Source organism: Onychomys torridus, chromosome 4 (genome assembly GCF_903995425.1).
Source record: "Onychomys torridus chromosome 4, mOncTor1.1, whole genome shotgun sequence".
In the NCBI taxonomy this organism is placed as follows: domain Eukaryota; kingdom Metazoa; phylum Chordata; class Mammalia; order Rodentia; family Cricetidae; genus Onychomys; species Onychomys torridus.
In genome coordinates this window covers 94,130,752-94,153,100 of record NC_050446.1, presented here as the reverse complement: position 1 = coordinate 94,153,100, position 22,349 = coordinate 94,130,752, and the positions used below count along the sequence as shown (strand labels likewise).

General features: G+C 41.2%; 1 protein-coding gene across 8 annotated transcripts in view; it reads right to left on the bottom strand.

The window, feature by feature from the left end:
- Mga (MAX dimerization protein MGA) overlaps positions 1 to 22,349 on the bottom strand; it is a 94,313-nt gene that overhangs the window by 62,695 nt on the left and 9,269 nt on the right. For 3 of the 8 annotated variants that reach the window (XM_036183512.1, XM_036183519.1, XM_036183518.1), the window contains exon 1: positions 5,508 to 5,606. The exons of 3 other annotated variants lie outside the window; for them this stretch is intronic. The gene's annotated coding sequence lies outside the window, so the exon portion shown is untranslated. Of the gene's footprint in view, positions 1 to 5,507; positions 5,607 to 22,349 lie in introns of those variants that run through there. 2 more of the 8 variants (XM_036183515.1, XM_036183516.1) reach the window with 2 other exon arrangements.

The window sequence follows — 22,349 nt, the reverse complement described above, 5'->3', positions numbered from 1 at the left end:
AATCCATTATATGCAAGTATGAAGTTGCCAAAAAAAAAAAAAAAATAATTAAAAAGAAGTTCAAAGGAGTTCAAGATCACCCTGGAACACGAGATCCTGTCTATTTACAGGATACAACTGATTGTGTTATCCAAAAGTATTCCTAATTCTCTTAAGACACTGCTTATAGCCTTCTTTCAATCACTATAAGGGTGTTCATTCTGGAATACCTAATCATTCTTTTTTTTTTTTTGGTTTTTTTTTTTTCGAGATAGGGTTTCTCTGTGTAGTTTTGCGCCTTTCCTGGATCTCGCTCGGTAGACCAGCCTGGCCTCGAACTCACAAAGATCCGCCTGCCTCTGCCTCCCGAGTGCTGGCATTAAAGGCATGCGTCACCACCGCCCAGCTGGAATACTTAATCATTCTTTTTAAAAAAAATGTGGTAGGAGTTCTTGAGACAAGAGTCAGAGAACAGGCTAGCCTCAAACTTACAGCAGTCCCCCTCTGTCTGCCTCTCAAGCACTGGGATTATCCTAATCATTTCTATCATTTTTGTAAACTAATTTTAATCTAACTAGTTAAAAGTTACTCATATCCTATCGCTCAAAAAAAATTAACAATGCTGTAATCTTACACAAACTAAAATTATGTATTCATTTTAGAAAAACTATATAAACTGGTGTAGTTCTCATGATATCGTAGCATTTAGAAGGATAAGGGAGAAAGATGACTTCAGCTGAAGGCCAGTTTGGGCTACAGTCAGAGAAGCTCTTGGATACAGAAGACAGCTGTTCCCTTGGGCAGATATTTAGCTTAAACTTCCATTCTGCTTTCTAATAAAACTTCTTACTACTTCAAAAAAGGGGCTAAAAGGAGTTGTAGCTCAGTTGGTACAGTACTCACCTATTAAACCAACTAAAAGGCCTGGCTTTGATCCCCTAGCTCCAAATAGATATTTAAATTATAATTCATAACATTAGCAAAATTACCATTATGAAGTTATGTAGCTGGGGGTCACCACCACATAAGGAACTGTATATTAAGGGGTCACAGCATTAGGAAGACTGAGAGCCACTGTTCCAGAGGGATACAATCCTGGCCTCACTCGAGCTGGGGTTACAATCAGGCTATTATGACCACCTGCTTTTTATGTGGGTACTGGAGACAGGAACACAGTTCTCACATTTAAGTGATTTACCCACTGAGCCTTTTCTCCAGGCCCTGGTGCACATTTAAACTATCAATTTTATGTTAGGCCAACTATGACTCAAAAGTTACTAACAACGGGGCATGGTGGCACATGCTTCAATCTCAGAACTTGAAAGCAGAGTCCATCCTGATCTGTATAGAGAGTTCCAAGACAGCCAGGACTAAATAGACCCTGTCTCAAAAAATAAATAAATAATTGTAAATAGCCAGGCTTGATGGCTCACACCCATAATCTCTGCCATCAGAAGGCTGCTGAGGCAAGAGGATTGCCATGAGTTGAGACTAAGATAAAAGGGGGCTGTGGGATATGTGTTACAGCTTTGAAGAGAAAGATGTCTTGGCAGTCAGAAGCCAAAGAATATCACACACCAAAACAACAAACCTCACACAAGAGATTTATTGAGAAAAAACAGGAGGGTGGCTGTCTCTGCTCCAGCAAGCAGCAACAAAGAGCTGAGCTGGAGACAAGCTTTATATAGGGTTTCCTAGGGTGGTCTGATCTTGGGCTTTTTAACTCTGTGGGGCAAAGCTTGGCCTCCTCCATCTCAAGGGGCTAGGTCCTGTTATGATGTTCCGTTGGGAGTCATCAGGGGCAGGGCCTGGTCACTTCTGCCTCAAGGGGCTTAAAAGGAGGGGATCTGTTCTTTTTTTTGGGGGGGGGGGGGTTCAAGACAAGGTTTCTCTGTGTAGCTTTGGAGCCAATCCTGGAACTTGCTCTAATAGATCAGGCTGGCCTCGAACCCACAGAGACCCACCTGCCTCTGCCTCCTGAGTGCTGGGATTAAAGGCATGCACCACCACTGCCCAGCTGGAGGGTCTAGTTCTTAATACTAAAGCACTAACATACATGAGCAGAGATAAGCGCCTCTGGCTTGGAGTAGTTTTTGTTTAATCTCTGCTTGTTGGTTTGTTTGTTTGTCTTAAGACAAGGTCTCACTATTAGATAGGTTGGCCTGGGATGCATTCTTCAGGAATACATTGGGCTCTGGAGTCCTGGGATTCAAATGACTGAAGTATGTGAATGTTTACTGTGCAGTGCTGGGAATTAAACCCAGGGCCTAAGATAGGTAAGATTTAAAATAATTATTTTCTAGAACTGCCTTAAGATTTTATCCATAAAAATAACTAGCTTTCTAAAACTAATATGCTTATATCACACCTATCACACATTTACAAAACAAAAACAATTTCACAAGTCACCTGGTGACTGTAATACATATTTAAGCTTAGAGAACTCACCAAAAGTTATATACCATAGTAGAAATACACAAATTGAACTGAAAGTTCAAATTGGGGAGGAGATGTAGCTCAGTCAGCAGAGTGCTTCTTGTCTAGCATACACAAAGCCAATACCCAAATACCATATTTAAAAAAAAAAAAAAAAATCAGGTAAAAAAAAAAAAATCAGAAGTTCAATGACACTCAACTACTTAGCAAGTTCAAGGCCAGCCTGTAAGACCTGCCTGCCCCATATCTCCAGCAAAGGGGGAAAAAAATCTAATTGTTTTATTTCAACTTTGTATACAGGCATTTTTTTTAAATGTGTAAATATACATGAAAAAGAGGAAAAGTCAAAACTTGCAGGCTTGCACAAAGTCTTAAAAAAAAAAAAAACTCAACCTATCAATTTATTCCATCAGTTAACCAAAATACATAAAATCAAAGAGCCAATTTATGGTCCCAAACGATCAGGAACTTGAGATACAATGGCTACAATTTAAAACAAGATTTCCCCCCAGTAGTCCTTGTAACTGAACCTAGCCAGGGATTCTCACGTGATATGCAAGTGAATACGTGTGTGTGTGGGGGGGTGTAGACATATATACACACACACACCCACACACACACACACCCACACACAGGTGTGTGTATATACCCCTAGCCCTATGTTTGATTTCCCTCACCTACGGTTCATCAATTGGTGAAAATGCTGTTTCACGCATATAAAAAATGACTGAAGTCTAAGATAACCATAAATGTCCATTGCAAAAATCAAATGTACTTTAGAAGTGTGAGACTACTCCAGGAAAGAAAAAAAAAATTCCTTTCCAGCAATACTGGAATACTCTGTATTTTGTTCTCTTAAAGTTTTAACAAAGGACGAGGGCTGCTTATCTTTAATCTCAGCACTGGGGAGACAGAGGCAGGAGAGTCTCTGTGAGTTCTAGGCTAGCCTGGTCTACATTTTAAAATTAAAAAATGTTTACTTCAGCCTTTCCTCATCAAGCATTTACATAGATTAAAGTAAGTTAGAAAGGGCTTAAAGTAAGTTTAGTTGTAAAAGGAAAAATCCTTGGTGATTCCTGAAGTCCCCTCACTACACATACACACAATCTCTAAGGAATATGATTTAAAACAGTGTAGCAAATTGCATCAATTGTAACAAACTCAAGAGTACCAATTTTTTTTCTTCCAGTGGTCTTTGGTAAATTTTTACTATAATGGTGACCCTGATACAACCCACAAAACATACTATGTAGCAATTTAATGATTTATATACAGTGCCAAGAAAATTCAACTACATCAAGTCAAAATTCCAAGTCAATATATTACTTTTAAAACACAAATTTCAAATGATAGTCAACACATTCTGAATGCTGCCCATGTTAACCATACATACCCTTTCAAACAATAAAGTAAATCACTGTATTACTGTATGGCAGGTTCACTACGACGTTTGTTCCTTAAATTAAATCGCATTTTGAAACTCAAATTTTATTAGTATTTCCATTCTTAGGTATCAATCCGAAACAATTTAGGCTAGGAAGCTTTTAGGTGCCTACGAGTTACTAAGTAGAGTCTGAAAAACCTTTACAGCAGAAACGGAAAGAAAATCTGAAATAAATATGCCAAAGTACTAAGAGAACTAAATTTCTTTTATGTTGCAGTTAAGGAGACCCAACTCATTACCTGTGTTTAAAAAATAAATAAAAAATAAAAACAAAAAGCCCCAGTTATTCCGCTTTTCAACTACAGAAGACAACTAGCCAGAAACAACGTGAAAAAGATGTGGCAAAGAAAACTCTTCCACTGTAAAGTCCCAAGGATCACGTGCAGCCAGGCGGAACCCTGTGATCCCAGAGCTGTTCAGCTGCTTTCGGTTACCTTGGAGACTACACAGGAGCCACCCCGCCAGCCCATTTCCCAGCAGCCGTCACGCCACTCCGCCTGCTCCTTAACTGCAGCCTTGCTGCGGCGTCGTGCCCGAAAGGAAAGCAGGCCAGGTAGAGATTATTAGGCACTCGGCCTCTCAAGGTTGGCAAGTTCAACACGCACAGGCTGAGCGTAAGTGGGCCCTAATGTCTCAAGGTCCACGTGTCGGATCCGGCGGTGACCAAGAGTGGGTCTCCCTCAGACGGGGATTTTCCTGCTCTGCCAATCACGCCACTCTTCTTTTCAGACACTCTCCCCCTTCCCTGCTTCCATCCTCTTGCCAAATGGACATTCCCGGGGAACGTAAGTGAAGGCAAAGCTTCACAGCAATACACTCTGCCACCAATTTCACCAGTTCGAAAAAGACTCCCAACGTCTGTCTCTATATAATCTTCGAACACAGATTCCCCAATTTAGTAGTGGTAAACTTATTAAATGCTCCTGCTCACCTTACACTCAAGCCAGAACCTACTTGAAATTTCAACAGAAAGGGGAAGTCCTATGAACAGAAAACTAGTCAAGGCTGCCCACAAAGAGAAAAAGAAAACAACACCTGCTTTTCCCCACCTGTTTTCTCCGCCTTCGGTTTGCACTTACAAATCACAGGTCCTTTGTTTACAAAGTTCTCACTCCCATTCTACTCACTCTTCGCCCCTCCCCATTAAATTCGTGGCCTTGCCTTCACATGACCAGAAATTACACGTTTGTACAGGTGTCAAAACACTGCATCCAGTTCCTTAGAGAAATTGACGTTGGTTATTTCCCTGGGAGAGTTGAAACACCCAGAGCTGAACTGTAAAACCTGTGCCTATTCAGCACAGGGTTAGACCTACAGCCAGGCTAAAACGTCACGCACGCGAGGGTAGGGCCATGCCACGGGCACTTCTCACCCCGCCCGCCTCGTGGCCACGGTCTCCGGCGTCGATGTTCCTAGTTAGTTCTCAGAGACACGGAAGTAAGGTCGGGGAGGAGCGCGAGATGACATGCGCAACTCACTCCAGGGACCAAAGGCTGCACCGCGCAAGGCCCAGCCAGGCCCAGGCGTGCGAAGCTCTCTCTGCGGAACGCTGGTCAAGCCGTTCAAATACACAAGTGGTTTAAACTCTCAAAAAACTCCAATCGGGCCACTACTGAAGCGATGCCCTCCACCCAGGACCGAGAGTTACCGTGCGGGGCGTGGTCGGCCTCACCCCGAGTCCTTCATATTCCTCTAGGGGCGGGTTAATCTGAAGGGTTCGCACACCTTGTGTCCGCTTCAGCTGAAGAGCTTGCGCACGCACCGGACGTCCACGTCACCGCGCACGCGCTCCTACCCGCTTGGAGCCCGCCGCGCAGGCGCAAAAGGAGGCGCGAGCAGCATCTCTTCACCCCTCCCCCAACATCAGGAGGCCAAACGGCCCCGAGCAGCGTCAAGACCCTTGGGATCCGCCCCCGGAGCCGAAGCCGCAGCCTTTTCGCGTGGTAGCAACCCAGAAAGCGCTACTGAAACTTCCAGAATCAAGAAAGGCGAGGCAGGAGAGAGGTACCCAATACCCTCAACCTTGTACTCGAAGCCTTCGTGAAAATTCTGAAACCACAGCCCACCGGGTCTTTCTCAACTAGACTTTCCAGCCTTTCCCAGGGGTTCCTCAATGGCCCCGCCCTGGCGTACCCAGCCCCACCCACACAAGGCTTCATAGACCCCACTCGCTTCACAAGTCCATCAAAAGAATCTGAGGACCTCCTGTACAAAGTGCTGTGGGGTTGGAAAGCGCCAGAGCACTGGAAAACCTTGAAGCAAACACCATGAAAGAGAAGAGTAAGCAATTTTCCAATATTACCAACAAAGAACACTAGGAAAATAAGAGAAAACCTCCCTGAGAGCATAGAATGGAACCTTACGCCGGCAATCCCAACATTGAGACTGAGGCAAGGAGGCTTGCTGCGAGTTGGAGGCCAACCTAAATTCCATAGTGAGTTCCAGTTCCAGAACAGCTTAACCTGCCGAGACACCCTGTCGAAATGGAAAAAAAAGGAAAGAGAAGTTCGCTAAAGGAAGAAGAGCTGCCACTAAACTGCCTGACAGACACCAAGATGAAAGATATCTACAAAAAAGTGGTCAAGAAATTTGCCTGAGAACTTTAGTGCCTTGTTCGTGGGTATTTTTTTGTTTTTTCAAGGCACTGAAGTTTTAAAATACAAAGAAAACATTAACCAACAAGTATATCAGGCAGTTGCAAAACTGGGTCAAAGAACAGTATTTCTCAACCAAACATCAAAAATTTTAGTTTTCTTTCTCTACTATCTACTTTCATGCTGCTAATCCACCAGTTAATGGTGTTTAAAATGAAAGGGGTACAAAGACTTGAACAGAAAAACAAACTGCAGTCCTCATTCCCAAACTTTTCACTCTCAGAAGACTTGGGAGATAATAGGAAAACTCATTCTGACAATACAAACACTTGTGAAGAAAAACAAGATTGTAAGGATGGAGCCAAGAAGATTAATATGACTTGCTTCTTTTCACTTAGCTCTTCCTGAGAAGACATGTAATACATAGACAGAAATTGCCTATTCTAATCAAGCCCAGAACTGAAGTTTACAGACTTCTGAAATCATTCTGAAACCCATGATTCGGAATGACCATTCAAGATCTTAGGCAGAACTGAAAAAGCAACCGTTTCTTTAACATGTTCCTCTTCTTTGACTCCAAGAACTTTTCCTACTATAACCAAGATGCCTTCTCAAGGGTTGTAATGCCTCCTCAAAAATTCCATTTTCTGAGACTAAAATTAGAGTTTATTTAGTATTAAAATGTCTTCCCCTAAAGTATGAATGACTTCATAGCACCTCCAAAAAGACAACCCAAATACCCTCTAATTGGAAAGTCTGTGAAAACAACTTGCATGGAAGAGGGTAATGGAAATGCTCTTTGGTGCTCTTTCCTCACTCCAGGCAAACATGAAATGCCACATTTCAACAACTTTCACCAACTGCTTACGGATTTTCACTGCTAAGACTTGCTGGTTTTCTGAGCATAACTTCTCTTTACCAAAATTCTATGTCTGTTTTCTCTGACATTCTGGGCTTTCTTTTTGTCTTCTCTGAAGACCTCTCCCCACCATTTCTAGAGCTTCTTGCAGACCTCCACTGCTGACAAACAAAACAAGCCAAAGCTATATTCCAGGTCAGTGTGAACTACCTATCTCCAGAAGAAAGGAGAGGACAGGAGAACTACAGCTCAGTGGTAGAGTACATGCAGAAGTACATACACAAAGCCCTGAGCTCAATCTCCGGCATTAAAAATCTAAAAGCTACAACCATATGCATTTCACAGTGAGATTGGGATGGACAGGAGTAGAAAAGAAGAAATCCTTATAACAAAAGTTTCAAAATGCCAAACCAGGACGTCCTTGAATATAGCATAATGTCAACATAATCACTAAAGCTGATACAGGCTTCATCTTACTGGAATTTTCAACTTGTTTCTCATGGTTTACCTTGCTCATTCAAGCCTAACTCACACAAACACAATCTTTCCCCTGGTTTAACTTTCAAAATTGTACTAAATATTTTGGGAGGAAAAAATAATGCATAGAATATAAAGAATCTGCTTAGAATGTACACAGATTTCATATACATGTTTTTTGTTTTTTTTTTGTGAGCTGAGGATTGAACCCAGGGCCTTGTGCTTGCTAGGCGAGCGCTCTATCACTGAGCTAAATCCCCAACCCTTTTATTTTCTTTTACAAGACAGGGTTTCTCTGTGTAGCTTTGTGCCTTTCCTGGATCTCGCTCTGTAGACCAGGCTGGCCTTGACCTCGCAAAGATCCGCCTGCCTCTGCCTCCCGAGTGCTGGGACTAAAGGCGTGCACCACCACCGCCCAGCTACATGCAATTTTTTAAGCAAGAAAATTGCCTCCCCAGCACTGAGATTACAAGCCACAGCCACCACACCCAGCTTTTTATATGGATGCTAGAATTTCAAACTCAAATGCTCACACTTGTGCTTAATGAGCTACCTCCCTAGTCCATCCCTACACACAAATATTTAAGTGCCTTTTATATGTTGAGGACAAAGGGAAATTGTCATTTCATACACTGTTCAGATGTCTACACTATAACTTTTTTTAAAGATTTATTTATTGTGTACACAGAAGAGTTTGCCAAATCTTATTACAGATGGTTGTGAGCCACCATGTGGTTGCTGGGAATTGAACTCAGGACCTCTTGAAGAGCAGTCAGTGTTCTTAACCTCTGAGCCATCTCTCCAGCCCCAATATAACTCTTGGCATGTATCTGAAGCAATTTATTCAGACTGTAGCTTTTCAGTTTCTACAATGGCATGACTTTTTTTTTCAGATTTTATGTACTGATGCTTGTAACCACTGACTTTCTTTTAGGCATTTAAGAAAAGTATGTCTAGGGGCTGGAGAGATGGCTCAGTGATTACAAACATCAGCTCCTCTTGCACAGGACCTGGGTCTGGTTCTCAGCACCCACAGAGTAGCTCAGAATTATCTGTAACTCCAGCTCCAGGGGATCTGATATCCTCTTCTGGCCTCCATGGGTACCAGGCACACATGTGCACAGTCATACATGCAGGCAAAACACTCATACACATAAAATAAAACCTGAAAAAAGAAAGGAACCTGCCTAAGAGGGAAAAAAGGCTTCACTATTATGAAGAAAATATTAGCTCCCCTGATGGAAAGAGTCAACTTCATAAAGTTGTCCTCTGAACTCCACATGCACAGTGTGGCATGCACATCCACACCATATCATACACAATACTTTTAAAAAAAACCTTTTAAATGTATTCCCTTCTACTGCCTCATATCTTAAGCCATAGAACCATGTTTCTCACATTTTACCTAAGAGGATCTTTCCTAATAATCTTTCATTCATTCTTAAATGTTATTTGTTAAAGAAACTTCCTACTAATGAAGAGGACTGGATGGAATATAGCAAGTGTAACTCACATTTGGACTCATAGAAAAACTCAAAAGCCTATGGCAGAAGAAAAACACTGAAAAGTTATGCAAATACATAAAACAAGCCATATTTATTTTACATGAAGTACACCACTGCCTCCCAAAAAAGATTATAGTAATTAACAAAGGAGTTTCTGCCACCAACTCTGATGACCTAAATTCAGTCCCTGGCAAACCACATAAAGAGCTGGGCAGTGGTGGCACATGCCTTTAATCCCAGCACTCAGGATGCAGAGGTAGGCAGATCTCTAAGAGATATTCAATAACCTTTATACTGATACTTTGGTAAAGTACAGAAAAGACAGTACAGCCAAGGTCAGAGTAAATCACCAAACTGTTCTGTATCTAAGATAACTTGGAACACACAATGGCACTAGAAGAAACAGGTCAAGCTACCTATAAGCGTAAATTGGGCTCCAGACATCAGACCCAGAAAAGGAGGGAGAAACCTTGTTTTGTCTAAAAGTAAACAAAAAAGCTTTTAAATATTCTGTTAAAAATAACTTGTGAGATGACTCAGTGGGTAAAGGCACTTGCCACCAAGACTGATGACCTGAGTTTGATCCCCAGGACTTACACATTAGAGAGAACAAATTCCAAGTTATCATCTGCCCTCCACACCCACAGCATATATTCTCACACCTACACACACACACCCAACCACACACCATAAATGTAATAAAAACTTAAAAAAAAAAAAAAAAAAACACTAAGAGAATCCTGTAACCAACAATGCAGAATCTAAACAATGGGATTCATAATAACTTTAATTAAAATTGTAAACTCTGCTAAAACCACTGGAGGGCAGGGAATAACTAAGAGAGCTAATAACTAATAAGCTAAGAGAGGAAAGATGTGTAGAAATATACAAATACTATTTAAACAACTCAAATATAGTACATAATTCACTATCTAAAAAATGTTTTCCTTCAGACAATGTCTCACACAGCCAGCTCAAGCTGGCCTCAAACTTCTGATCTTTCTCTCCCTTTCTACCTCCCAAGGGCTAGAATTACAAACCTGAACCAACATACCTAGTTTATGTAGCATTGGGGATCAAACCCAGGGCTTTGTGCATGTGCCAGGCAAACACTCTACAACTTCTCCCTCCCCACCTGTTTTTGTTTTTGAGACTGGCTTTGAAATTGTCATTTTTGTGCTTCTGCCTCCAAAGTGCTGATACTACACATGTACACCACCATGGCTGGCTGAGATTTTAAAATGCATTACATAGGGGACAACACTTTTGATTCTACAACATGCTCTAGGTCAACTGAGTTAAAAAATAAAGAAAGCCAGGCGGTGGTGGCGCACGCCTTTAATCCCAGCACTCAGGAAGCAGAGCCAGGTGGATCTCTGTGAGTTTGAGGCCAGCCTGGGCTATCAAGTGAGTTCCAGAAAAGGCACAAAGCTACAGAGAAACCTGTCTCGGAAAAAATTAAACAAACAAACAAATAAATAAATAAGCTAAATATGATTAAGCACACCTTTAATACCAGAACTAGGGAAGTAGATGTATATGGATCTCTGAGTTTGAGGACAGTCTGATCTACACATTGAGTTCCAACCAGACCCTGCATCCAGGGGAGTAAAAAAGGATACATAAAAATCACTGTCTTGTTGGCTCTGGTTATCAAATTGACACAACCTAGAGTCATCCGAGAAAGGAGTCTTAAGAGAGTGTCTAGATCAGATTGCCTTGTGGACCTGTCTGGGGGAAAACTGTCTTGATGGTTAATTGATGTAAGAGGGCCCAGACCACTGTGGGAGGAACCAGCCCTATGCAGATAGTTCTGGGCTGTAAAAGAGAGCTAGCTAAAAGCAAGATGGTGGTGGTGCACACCTTTAGGGGGGCAGAGGCAGGTGTGATCTCTATGAGTCTGAGGGCCAGCCTGGTCTACATAGTGAGTTCCCAGATAGCCAGGGCTACACAAAGAAATCTGTCTTGGGGAGAAAAAAAAAAGGCAAAAAGGAAGAACAAAAAGAAAGCTAACTAAGCACGGGCCTATGAGTGATCCAGCTGCATTTCTTCCAGGTTTCTAATTTAAATTCCTGCTTGAAGTCCTGCCCTAACTTTAAACAATGATGGACTTGTAACCTGTAGGCTGAAATAAATTCATTCCTCTAAGTTGCTTTTAGAGTGTTTAATCACCGCAACTGATGCAAACAAGTAAATAAATAAATATCACCTAATACTTGTTAAATACTAATTACGTGTTTGGGAGTAAAGCATGGGTAAAAGAGTAAATAAAAGCAAGAATGCTCAAGACAGCCGGGCGGTGGTGGAGCACGCCTGTAATGCCAGCACTCAGGAGGCAGAGGCAGGCGGATCTCTGTGAGTTCCAGTATACAGCCTGGTCTCCAAAGCGAGTTCCAGGACAGGCTCCAAAGCTACAGAGAAACCCTGTCTCGGAAAAAAAGAAAAGAAAAGAGGAGGGGAGGGGAGGGAAGGAGAGGAGAGGAAAAGAAAGGAAAGAAAAGGAAAGAAAAGGAAAGGAAAGGAAAGAACCCTCAAGAGTAGATACATGAATGCAAAACTATAGCCTGCACAGTAGGAAAACAAAGAGTGTACAGGGTCTAATGACACTACAAAGGATTTCCAGTGGGTTTTTTATTTAGCTGTGTTTTATTTTTCTGACCTCAAACTCATAATTACCCTATTTTGTCCTCCTGGGCACTAGGATCAGAGGCATGAACTACCATTATGTGTACCACCTACAAAATCTACAGAGAAAAACAGTAAGTGATCCAAGATTTGGAAACAGGATTTTCTCTATAAAATAAAAGACTTTTGGGGGGAAAGAAGATTGGTGATAGGAAGATGGTTCAGCTGTTAAGAACAGTGTTGCTCTTGCAGAGGCCTCACAACTCAGTTCCCAGCACCCATAAGGCAGTTTACAACTGTCTGCAACTCCAGTTCTAGGGTGTCCGGTATACCTCTGCAGACACCAGGCATAAGCACAGTATGCTTAAAGACATTCAGTATGCTTACATACATGTAAAATAGAAATATTTTTAAAAGAAAAAACACTTTAAAATACCAGACATATGGTGCACACATTTAATCCCAAAGCTCAGGAAGCAGAGGCAGATAGATCTCTGTGAATCTACATAGTGAGTTCCAGGATAACCAGGTCTATGTAGAGACCCTATCTCAAAAACCAAAAGCAAAAAACCAACCAAACAAAAACAAACAAACAAACAAATAAAAACCAACAAAAAAGACTTTAAAGTAGTATTAGCATACAAAACAATACATTTCATTATGAAAATCTCATACACATTTCTCATTGTACTTGTTCACATTTACACACACAAGAATAAACTATGGGCTAGGAAAGTGATATGTGCCTATAATTCTAGCACTTGGGAGTAAAGGCAGAAGGATCAGGAGTTCAGGATCATCCTTAGCCACACAGAGAGATCTTCTCTCTTAAAAAGAATAAAACACTTAATCAGAGATAAATGCAACAAGAAGACTGACACAAGGTAAGATCAAATTTATTAAACAGGAAAGCAGATTATGTATTGGATACTTCTCTATGAAATGAGCCTGGGCACTTGTACAATATAATATGTCTTGAAGTCCATGAGGCTCATGATATAAATTCACCTATTCAAACACTCTATACTGTTAAATATTTGTTAGAGCTATAAAAAAGAAAAACTAGCTGGGCAATGGTGGCGAATGCCTTTAATCCCAGGATTCAGGAGGCAAAGGCAGGTGGGTCTCTGAGTTTGAGGCCAGCCTGGTCTACAGAGTGAGTTCCAGGACACAGAGGGCTACACAGAGAAACCCTGTCTAGTAAAAGCCTGGCTTAGCAAATATCTCCCCTCAAACGGGGGAGAGGGGTGGAGAGATGGCTCAGCGGTTAAGAGCACTGACTGTTCTTCCAAAGGTCCTTAGTTCAATTCCCAGCAACCACATGGTGGCTCACAACCATCTGTAATGAGATCTGGTGCCCTCTTCTGGCCTGTAAGGATACATGCAGGCAGAATACTATACATAAAATACAAAACAAAAACAAAAAAAACAAAAACAAAAAAACAAAAAAAAAACAAAAACAAAAACCTCCAAAACTTATTTTTAAAAAAACCATGATGAAAAAGACCAGAAGTAGCCTTGGCCTGGAAGTTCCAACCCCCACTGAGGCTTCAGTAACGGTCACGCCTCCAAGGCGGGCCCGAGAGAGGACGCTGAAGACCCAGGTTCCAAATGAGGAGGATATCTTGGTGCCCGGACCCTGGACGCTGGAGGTAGACCGAGCAGAGTGAACACCGCCGGACTGCGTCATATTTTTGCCAGACCCTACAATCTACCTATCCCTTCATTTGTAAGTTACGCCACACACACACAAAACAAAACAAAACAAAAAACAAAAACAAAACCAAAAAAACTCCCTTTTAACTACGTGGAGTGGCCTTAATAATTTCACCAATATAGCATGAATCTTAAAAGGACTTATTAATTAAAACAAACCCAGAGCCAGGTATTGGGGTGAATGCTGGAAGATCAGAGAAACAGAACAGGCCACAGCCACCTCACCTTGCCAATTCCTCAGCTGATCCTGTTCTCTCAGACTGGAAGCCTCTAAGTCCTTATCCAGATGGATCTCAGCTAAACTGCTTCTCGAAAGCCTAAAAGCTTAACCATCCTCTAGTTCCTCATCCTCACGCCTTAAATACCTTTCTGCTTTCTCCCATCACTTCCTGGGATTAAAGTCAGCATGCCTGGCTGTTTCCAATGTGGCCTTGAACTCACAGAGATCCGTCTGGATCTCTGCCTCTGGAAATGCTAGGATTAAAGGTATGTGTGCCACCATTTTCTGGCCTCTATATCTAGTGGCTGTTCTGTTCTCTGACCCCAGGTAAGTTTATTAGGGTGCACAATATTTTAGGGAACACAATATCACCACAAACAGAGGATTCCTTAATTCCATGAATCAAGTATTTACTGAGTATGTAGCATGTATAAATCCTGGAAAACAAGACATGATCTCTGCCCCCAGTAGCTTGCAATCACTGGTCATTCAATGTACTATAATCAATGGTCACTGGTAATAGCAAAGACTAAAGAATGAAGAATGCTACTGGTTTTCACTGCTGTATGTAAAGGAAGCACAAAGGAAAATAAAACAGGACTAAGAGACCATAGAATTCCAAGAAAGCTGGGGATGCAGTTCATTGGTAGACAGTCTGCCTAACATACACAGGACCCAAGATTCAATTCCTAATGCAACATAAACCAGGCATGGTGGTGCAAGTCAATAATTTCAGCAATCAGGAGATGGAAACAAGAGGGTCAGAAGTTCAAGGTCTTATTCAGTCACATCAAGGCAGTCTCAAATATATGAGGACCTGTTCTCAAAATAAAAAAAAAGGGGGGGGGGATTGAAGAGATGGCTCAGCAGTTAAGAGTACTTGTTTCTCTTGCACAGGACCCAGTTCCTGTTTCCAGCACCCACATGGATATTTTAATGGCAGCTCACAACTGTAACTCTAGTACCAGGTGATCCATTGCCCTCTTCTGACCTTGAAGGCACCAGGCATACACACTTGTGATACACATACATATATATGCACAGGCAAAACATTCATACAGACAAAATAACAACAAAACAAACCAACTTAAAAAAAAAAAAAAGGAAAAAGAACAAAAAATTAGCAAGACTTGATGGCTTTACCAGTAATCCTAGCACTTGGGAGGTAAGACAAGCCCCAGAATTTAGAGTATAAAGCCATCTAGGCTTCTGTTGTATAACAGTTTCCTCTCAGGATTGAAACATTTCATCCTTCAAGTAAAAAGGTAAACAACTCACCACAGCTTCAGGAAGTCCCTGAAACTGACCAGAAAAATCTTGTCTCAAAAAACAAGCAAACAACAACAAAAACTAATTAGAATCGTATGATTGTTATGACTGCATTGTTGCAAAAGTTATATATTGAAATATTTTCTTTCAGCAAGGCAGTGGTGGCCCATGCCTTTAGTCCCAGCAGTTGGGAGGTGGAGCCAGATGGATCTCTGTGAATTTGAGGCCAGCCTGGTCTACAGAGCAAGATCCAGGACAGGCTCCAAAACTACACAGAGAAACCCTGTTGGGGGGGAGAGTCAAAAATGTATTTTTTTCACCCCAAATTTCAGGGATATGTCTTAATTTTTTCCCCTACCTTTAAGAGAAACTAAAAAACTATCATAGATCCTAAAACTACTATGGCTCTAGGCACTATGCCTACTGTGCCTAACAGAAACAGTCATTATGTTTCCCAAGGCTAGCTTATCTTCTAATAATACTTGTTTTGTGATTTTTATATTTTTCATGTTCTTTTTTTCAGACAAGATCTTACTCTGTAGTCCAGGTTGCATGGAACTCATGGCAATCCTTTGCAGCCTCCAAAGTGCTTGGATCACAGGCATGAGCCATAATACACAATTTAACAGCACTAGAACAATAACACCCATATGTAAAAGTGGGAAAAATAAATATACTTCTAGTTATTTTTCCAGTTATGAGAATGAAAATAAAAAGCCAATTTATTTTTTTTCTCACCTTATTAGACAAAACACCAGTAAAATAAACAGCTGAAGTTTTCAGGTGAGATCTCATATGACATTAAGCTTTTGGTTTTGTTTTGTTTTTTAGAAAGGGTCCTATTGTATAAAAAAAAGAAACAACAAAACTTTTGGGATTGGGAATTTAGCTCAGTGGTAGAGCACTTGCCTAGCAAGTGCAAGGCCCAGGGTTCAGTCCTCAGCTCCAGGGAGGGGACGGGACTTTTCTTGGAGAGACACAACACACATATCTACTCATCCCAGACAGGGAATGCACAACAAATCAAAGTATGTATACCAGCAAAGTTCAATTTGGTGAACCAATGAGTTTTGTTGGGGTTACTTACAGGAATATAGGTAAGAGGTTGTAGGATAGGTTCCTCTTTGGTAACATATTGTGTACCCTAATAAAATTTGCCTGAAGATCAGAGAACAGAATAAGCCACTAGATTAAACATAGAGGCCAGGCAGTGGTGGCACACACCTTTAAACCTAGCACTTGGGAGGCAGAGATCTGTCTGGATATCTGAGTTCAAAACCACCCTGGATTACATGAGCTTGATTTCAGTCTAAGAGAGAAACAGAGCCAGGCAGTGGTGGCACACACCTTTAATCCCAGCACTTGAGACCTTATGCCTTTGCTTGGGAAGCACACATGCCTTTAATCCCAGCACTAAGAAGGAAGTGGTATGGCAGGGCAGAGAAAGGTCTATAAGGCAGGAGATATGAAAGCTTTTGGGTGGAGCGCTTTCAGCAGAGAACTCAACTCTGCCAGAGGATTCATGTAGTTGGTGAGGTGAGACGTGGCAGTGGCTTGTTCCTTTGTCTCTCTGATCTTTTAGCATTTACCCCAATATCTGGTCTTTATTAAAACACCAATTTAGATTTTGTGTTACATTCATCAAAAACAAAACCAGGGCTGGGGATGTAGCCAACTGGTAGGAATGCTTGTCTAGTATATGTGAGGCCCTGTGTTCAATCCCCAGCACCAAGCAAAACCAAATATATTAGCACACATCAATAATCTCAATCTCAGCACTTAAAAGGTGGAAGCAGGAGAATCTTAATCCAAGGTCAACTTTAACTACATGGAATCCTGTTTCAAAATGGCAGAGGACAAAAAAGATGGCTCAACAGATTAAAGTCACTTACTTGCTGGGCAAACCTAGAGACCTGAGTTCAATCCCTAGAACCTACATAAAGGTGTAAGGAAAGAGTGTACTCCTGGGTCTGAAGAGATAGCTCAGTGGGTAAGAGCACTGCTGCTCTTCCAGAAGACCTGAGTTCAATTCCCAGCACCCACATGGCAGCTCACAACTGTCTCATGCCCTCTTCTGGCCTCTGTGGGTACTAGGCATACACATGATGCACAGACATACATGCAGGCAAAGCACCTATACACATAAAAATAAATGTTTTTAAAAAGTGAGCTTGGCTGGAGAGATGGCTCAGAGGTTAAGAACACTGACTGCTCTTCCAGAGGTCCTGAGTTTAATTCCCAGCAACCACGTGGTGGCTCACAACCATCTGTAATGAGATCTGGCACCCTCTTCTGTATACATAATAAATAAATCTTTTTAAAAAAAAAAGTGAGCTTGCCGGGCAGTGGTGGCGCACGCCTTTAATACCAGCACTTGGGAGGCAGAGGCAGACGGATCTTTGTGAGTTCGAGGCCAGCCTGGGCTACCAAGTGAGTTCCAGGAAAGGTGCAAAGCTACACAGAGAAACCCTGTCTCGAAAAAACCAAAAAAAAAATTTTTTTTAAGAAAGAAACAAGGGCTGGAGTTGTAGTTCCTTGGTAGAGCAGCTACATAGTCTAGCAGTTTCAAGGCCCTGCATTTAATCAAAGAACCACAAAATTCAATAGTAGATTTAAACAAATAATGTCATTTTTATAATTATTCACATCTCCCTTAAAGATGACAGGAAAGAAAAAAGGCCAGGGTGTGGTGGCCCACGCCTTTAATGTGAATTTGTGGCCAGCCTGGTCTACATAGAAAGTTCTAGAAAAGACAAGACTAAAGAGACCCTGTGTCCAAAAAAAAAAAAAAAAAAAAAGCTGACAGGAAAGGTTTGCCTCTATCCAAATCTTCACTAAAAGCATTATACTCAGAGGATAATATCCTCAAAAGAAGAGGAGGAATTATTATATTACTATTATTAATTAAGGAGAATATAAGGAAATTCAATATGCTTCTACATAAATATAATCTGAAAGACCTTGCTCTTTTCAAATATATCCTAAATGGCACAAAAATCAAATTATCTCAAGTTTTCAGTGGCAATATAAACTGCTAGTTGTTTAAAAAGCCAGTTTAAGGAGAACTGAAAAATAACCTGCAGTGTTGAAAAACTTTCATTTTCAAAATAGAAATATAGATTGTTTGTTTGTTTGTTTTGTTTTTAAAGACAGGGTTTCTCTGGGTAGTCTTGGCTATCTTGGAACTCCCTTTGTAGACCAGGCTGGCCTTGAACTCATAGAAACCCACCTGTCTCTGCCTCCCAAATGCTGGGATTAAAGGGGTGTGCCACCACCAGGATTGAAGGCCTGGCCAGTTAACAGATTGGAAAAGATTGATTAACAGATGCATACTCTTGATAAGGCCACCTGATAAGGAAAAGGGCACATTTGTAATTCAATGCTCCTTCCAAACTCCGTGAACATAACTGAGAACAAATTCCTATGTGGCTACAAACCTCCATTTTACAATTACAAGGTCCCATTTCCACTCCTTAATCCTAAAATCTACCTCCAGAACTGTCAGTATTAAGCTGACAAAGACACAGCTCCAACAATGCCTCCTTCAACACCCTGAGGAGTTTCCCTCAACTTTTAAGTACAAGTACCTTGACTCAGGTCAAACCAAATTCATAGCTTTGATACCTCAAAGAATTCAAGACTAGCCAGTACAGTAAACAGAGTTAGAGAGTTTACTGAAGATATTTTAATGTTTCGTTAATTCTTTGAAGATTCCATATTATTTGGATCATACTCATCTCCTACCCCAGTTAAAGATATTTTAATATCTTCAATGTTTATTTATGGTATTAAATCCAGTTCCAGGGGACCCAGTGCCCTCTTCTGGCCTATAACAACTTGGTGCACATAAATTTACACATGCTCATACACATAAATAAAATAAATTAGTAAGTCTTACTAGGGAGTCCCCAGTGGTGCACTAGTCTGGTGCACTTCCTCTCCTTACAGATAGGCTTCCAGTGAGATTCTAGAAAATCGCAGATTTATGGCTGGGAAGGGAGCAGTTGTTACTTGTGCTGGAATTTACTCTGCTGCTAGCAAAGATTTCAACCAGACTCCAGGAAATGGATCTTTTCCCTTCTCATGCCTCTAAGATTTCCCTTGCCTTTCTAACCTGCCTCAAAATCACTTCAAATTCCTCAAAACTTGGTTTCTGAAATCAAGATTTCACATCATAGGACCCTATACTTCTAAGACATAGTCATGGGCTATGAAAACTCACTGAAGCATTTAAGTAAAGATGGGTCAGTAAAATCCGGGTTCCTGCCGCTAGTATGGACAGTTACTTAGAACCTACAATAGGCAAAGCACTGTTCTTAGCACTCATAGTCTTACCTCACTAGTCCTCAAAACAGTCACAATATAGGTACTGTCCCTATTGTTTTTCTTTTCTTTCTCCTTTCTTCCTTCCTTCCTTCTTTCTTTTTTTTTTTTTTTTTTTTTTTTTTTTTTGAGACAACGTCTTGCCATGTAGCCCAAGCTCTGGCCTAAAACTTACAACCATCCTGTCTAGCCTCAGCCTCCAGAGAGCAGGAATGACAGCTTTATGTTAAAGAGTGATGACAAGAAAGAAGAAAGGAAGGTTGGTTGGTAGGTTGGTTAGTTAGTTGGTTGGTTAGTTAGTTGATTAGTTGGTTAGTTGGTTTAGTACCAGCACTCAGGAGTCAGAGACAGGCAGATCATTGTGAGCTTGAGATCAGCCAATCCTACATAGTAAGAATCTATCTCAAAAGTAAATATAAGGCCGGGCGGTGGTGGCACACGTCTTTAATCCCAGCACTCGGAGGCAGAGGCAGGCGGATCTCTGTGAGTTCCAGGAAAGGCGCAAAGCTACACAGAGAAACCCTCTCGAAAAACAAAAAAAAACAAAAAAAAAAAAAGTAAATATAAAAAAGATAATCCAAGCTGGGCTGGAATTCTAGCACTGGGAAGGCTGGGGTAAGAGGGCTGCCATGCCATGTGTGTACACTTCACAACACACACACACACACACACACACACAAAATGTTTATATATATATATATATATAAAATAGATAAAAATGACAAGGTAGCCTCTGTTATACCAGCAAGTAAACATTCACTAGGGAAAGTTGGAAACTAGTGTAATATGATATTTTATTTGTATATTAATAAAGTTGCCTTGAGGTCAGAGCAAGCCATAGCAGAATCTGGGTGGTTGTGGTGCATGCCTTTAATCCCAGCATTTGGGAGGCAGAGCTGGGCAGGATCTCTGTGTGTTCAAGGATACAGCCAGCATGGCGACACACACCTTTAATCTCAATACTAACCATAGAAGACCTGGAGTTCTGTACAGACAGGCAGTGACCAGGAGGTCATGTGGCTGGGTTTACAACCAATGAGAAGGCAGAACAGAAAGTCTATATAAAAGACAGGACACAGGAAGTAGCTCTCTTGCGGAGAAGACAGAGCAGCAGTGAAGGGTAAGGTTTTCAGCTCTCAGCTATTGCTCTGACCTCTTGGCTTTTAACTCTGCAATTGGCTCTGTGTTTCTTATTTAACAAGACAGTTACATCTACATGTGATAGATAGCAAAACTGTGAGCTAGGAAGATGGCTCAGTAAAGTGCTTGTCATAAAAGCATGAGGACCTGAGTTTGATCCCTAGCACTCATTTAAAGGAAAGCCAGGTAAGGTATTCAATGCCTATAACCCCAGTACCGGGGAAGCAGAGAAAGGAACATCCCTGAAGCTTGCCAGCTGAATCAGTGAGCTCCAAGTTCAGAGCAAAGTGCTTATTACTGTGCAGTCATGAACAATTGAGTTTGGATCCCCAGCTCCCTTTAAAAAGCCAGGCATGCTGGAGAGTATCTGTAATCCTAGGGGAAGCAAACCCAGGTGGATCCTTGCGAACTCAAGGCCAAGAAGACTACTCCAATCAGTAAGCTCCAGGGCTCAGAGAGACACCCTTTCTCAAAAATTATATGGAAAGTAACCAAAGAAGACATTCAACACTAACACTTGTCCTCCAAATGCACATACACACACCTATACAAATACATATTTTACACAGATACACACACACACACACACACACACACACACACACACACACAGAGATTGACAAACATAGAGATGCCAGGAGGGTATTGTCTTATGTATCCCATCATTAGAAAATGATATGAAACAAACTGACTTCCCTAATACTGTGACAATGGTTAAGCCTTTAGTTAAGAGTCATACTAAAGAAAGAACTAGCAAACAGAAGAGCTGTTCAAGTGTGCTTGTACAATAGTAAACTAAAACTCCATAGATCATGCCCTGCATGCTTTATATTGCCCACAAACTAACATACACATATACACAATTGTTTTTTTTTCTTTTGCCTAGAGACAGGGTCTTACTCTGTGACCATGTCATTGACCTAGAACACAAGGTGTAGGCTAGGCTGGCCTGTGACTCAGGGCAATCTCCCTGCTTTAGTGTCCTGAGTGCTGGAATTACAGGCATAAGCCAACCCTACTGGGTCTCTATATCTTCCTTTTTTTTTTTTTTTTTTTTTGAGATAGTGGTAGTAATGGGATTGAATCCACAGTCTTGTGCACCCTAACAAGCACTGAGCTATAGTCCCAAACTTTATATTTTTAGATAGTTAGAAAAAAATGTTTTTAACTTTTTGTTTCAGTGCTGGAGATGAACCTAGACTTCTGAGCTGTATCCCTAACCTTCAAAATAGTGACATTATTTTACATTAAAAAAAGATATGAAATTCCAATTTCAGGAAGCATAAATAACCAGAGCATAGCCATGTGTGTACTGTCTATAACTGCTTTCATACTGGCAGAAACAGTGGAACCTACAAAGCACAAAATATTTACTATTTGGCCCTTTATTTAAAAAATTTGCCAACTCCTGGTCTGTTAGCCTGAAAGTCAAACGTGTAAGATGGATAAAACAAAGATGTATATGAGGGAAATACATGGCATGAGATAAAACTATAAGACATAGGGACTTTATGTGTGAAGCTAACTGAAGAATCTGAAATTGTCACAGTTTTCATTACTTTGAAAATCCACCAAATCCCAACAGCCAATTGTGAGGCAAAAAGATGAGAAATTCATGGTCATCCTCAGCCAAACATAACACTTCAGCAAGAATGGGCCATATGAGACCCTGTCTCACAAAAATAAAACAGGAAAATGAACATAAATAACTTCAGCCAGGCATGGTGACTCACACCTGTAAGCCAGCACATGGGAGGAAAGA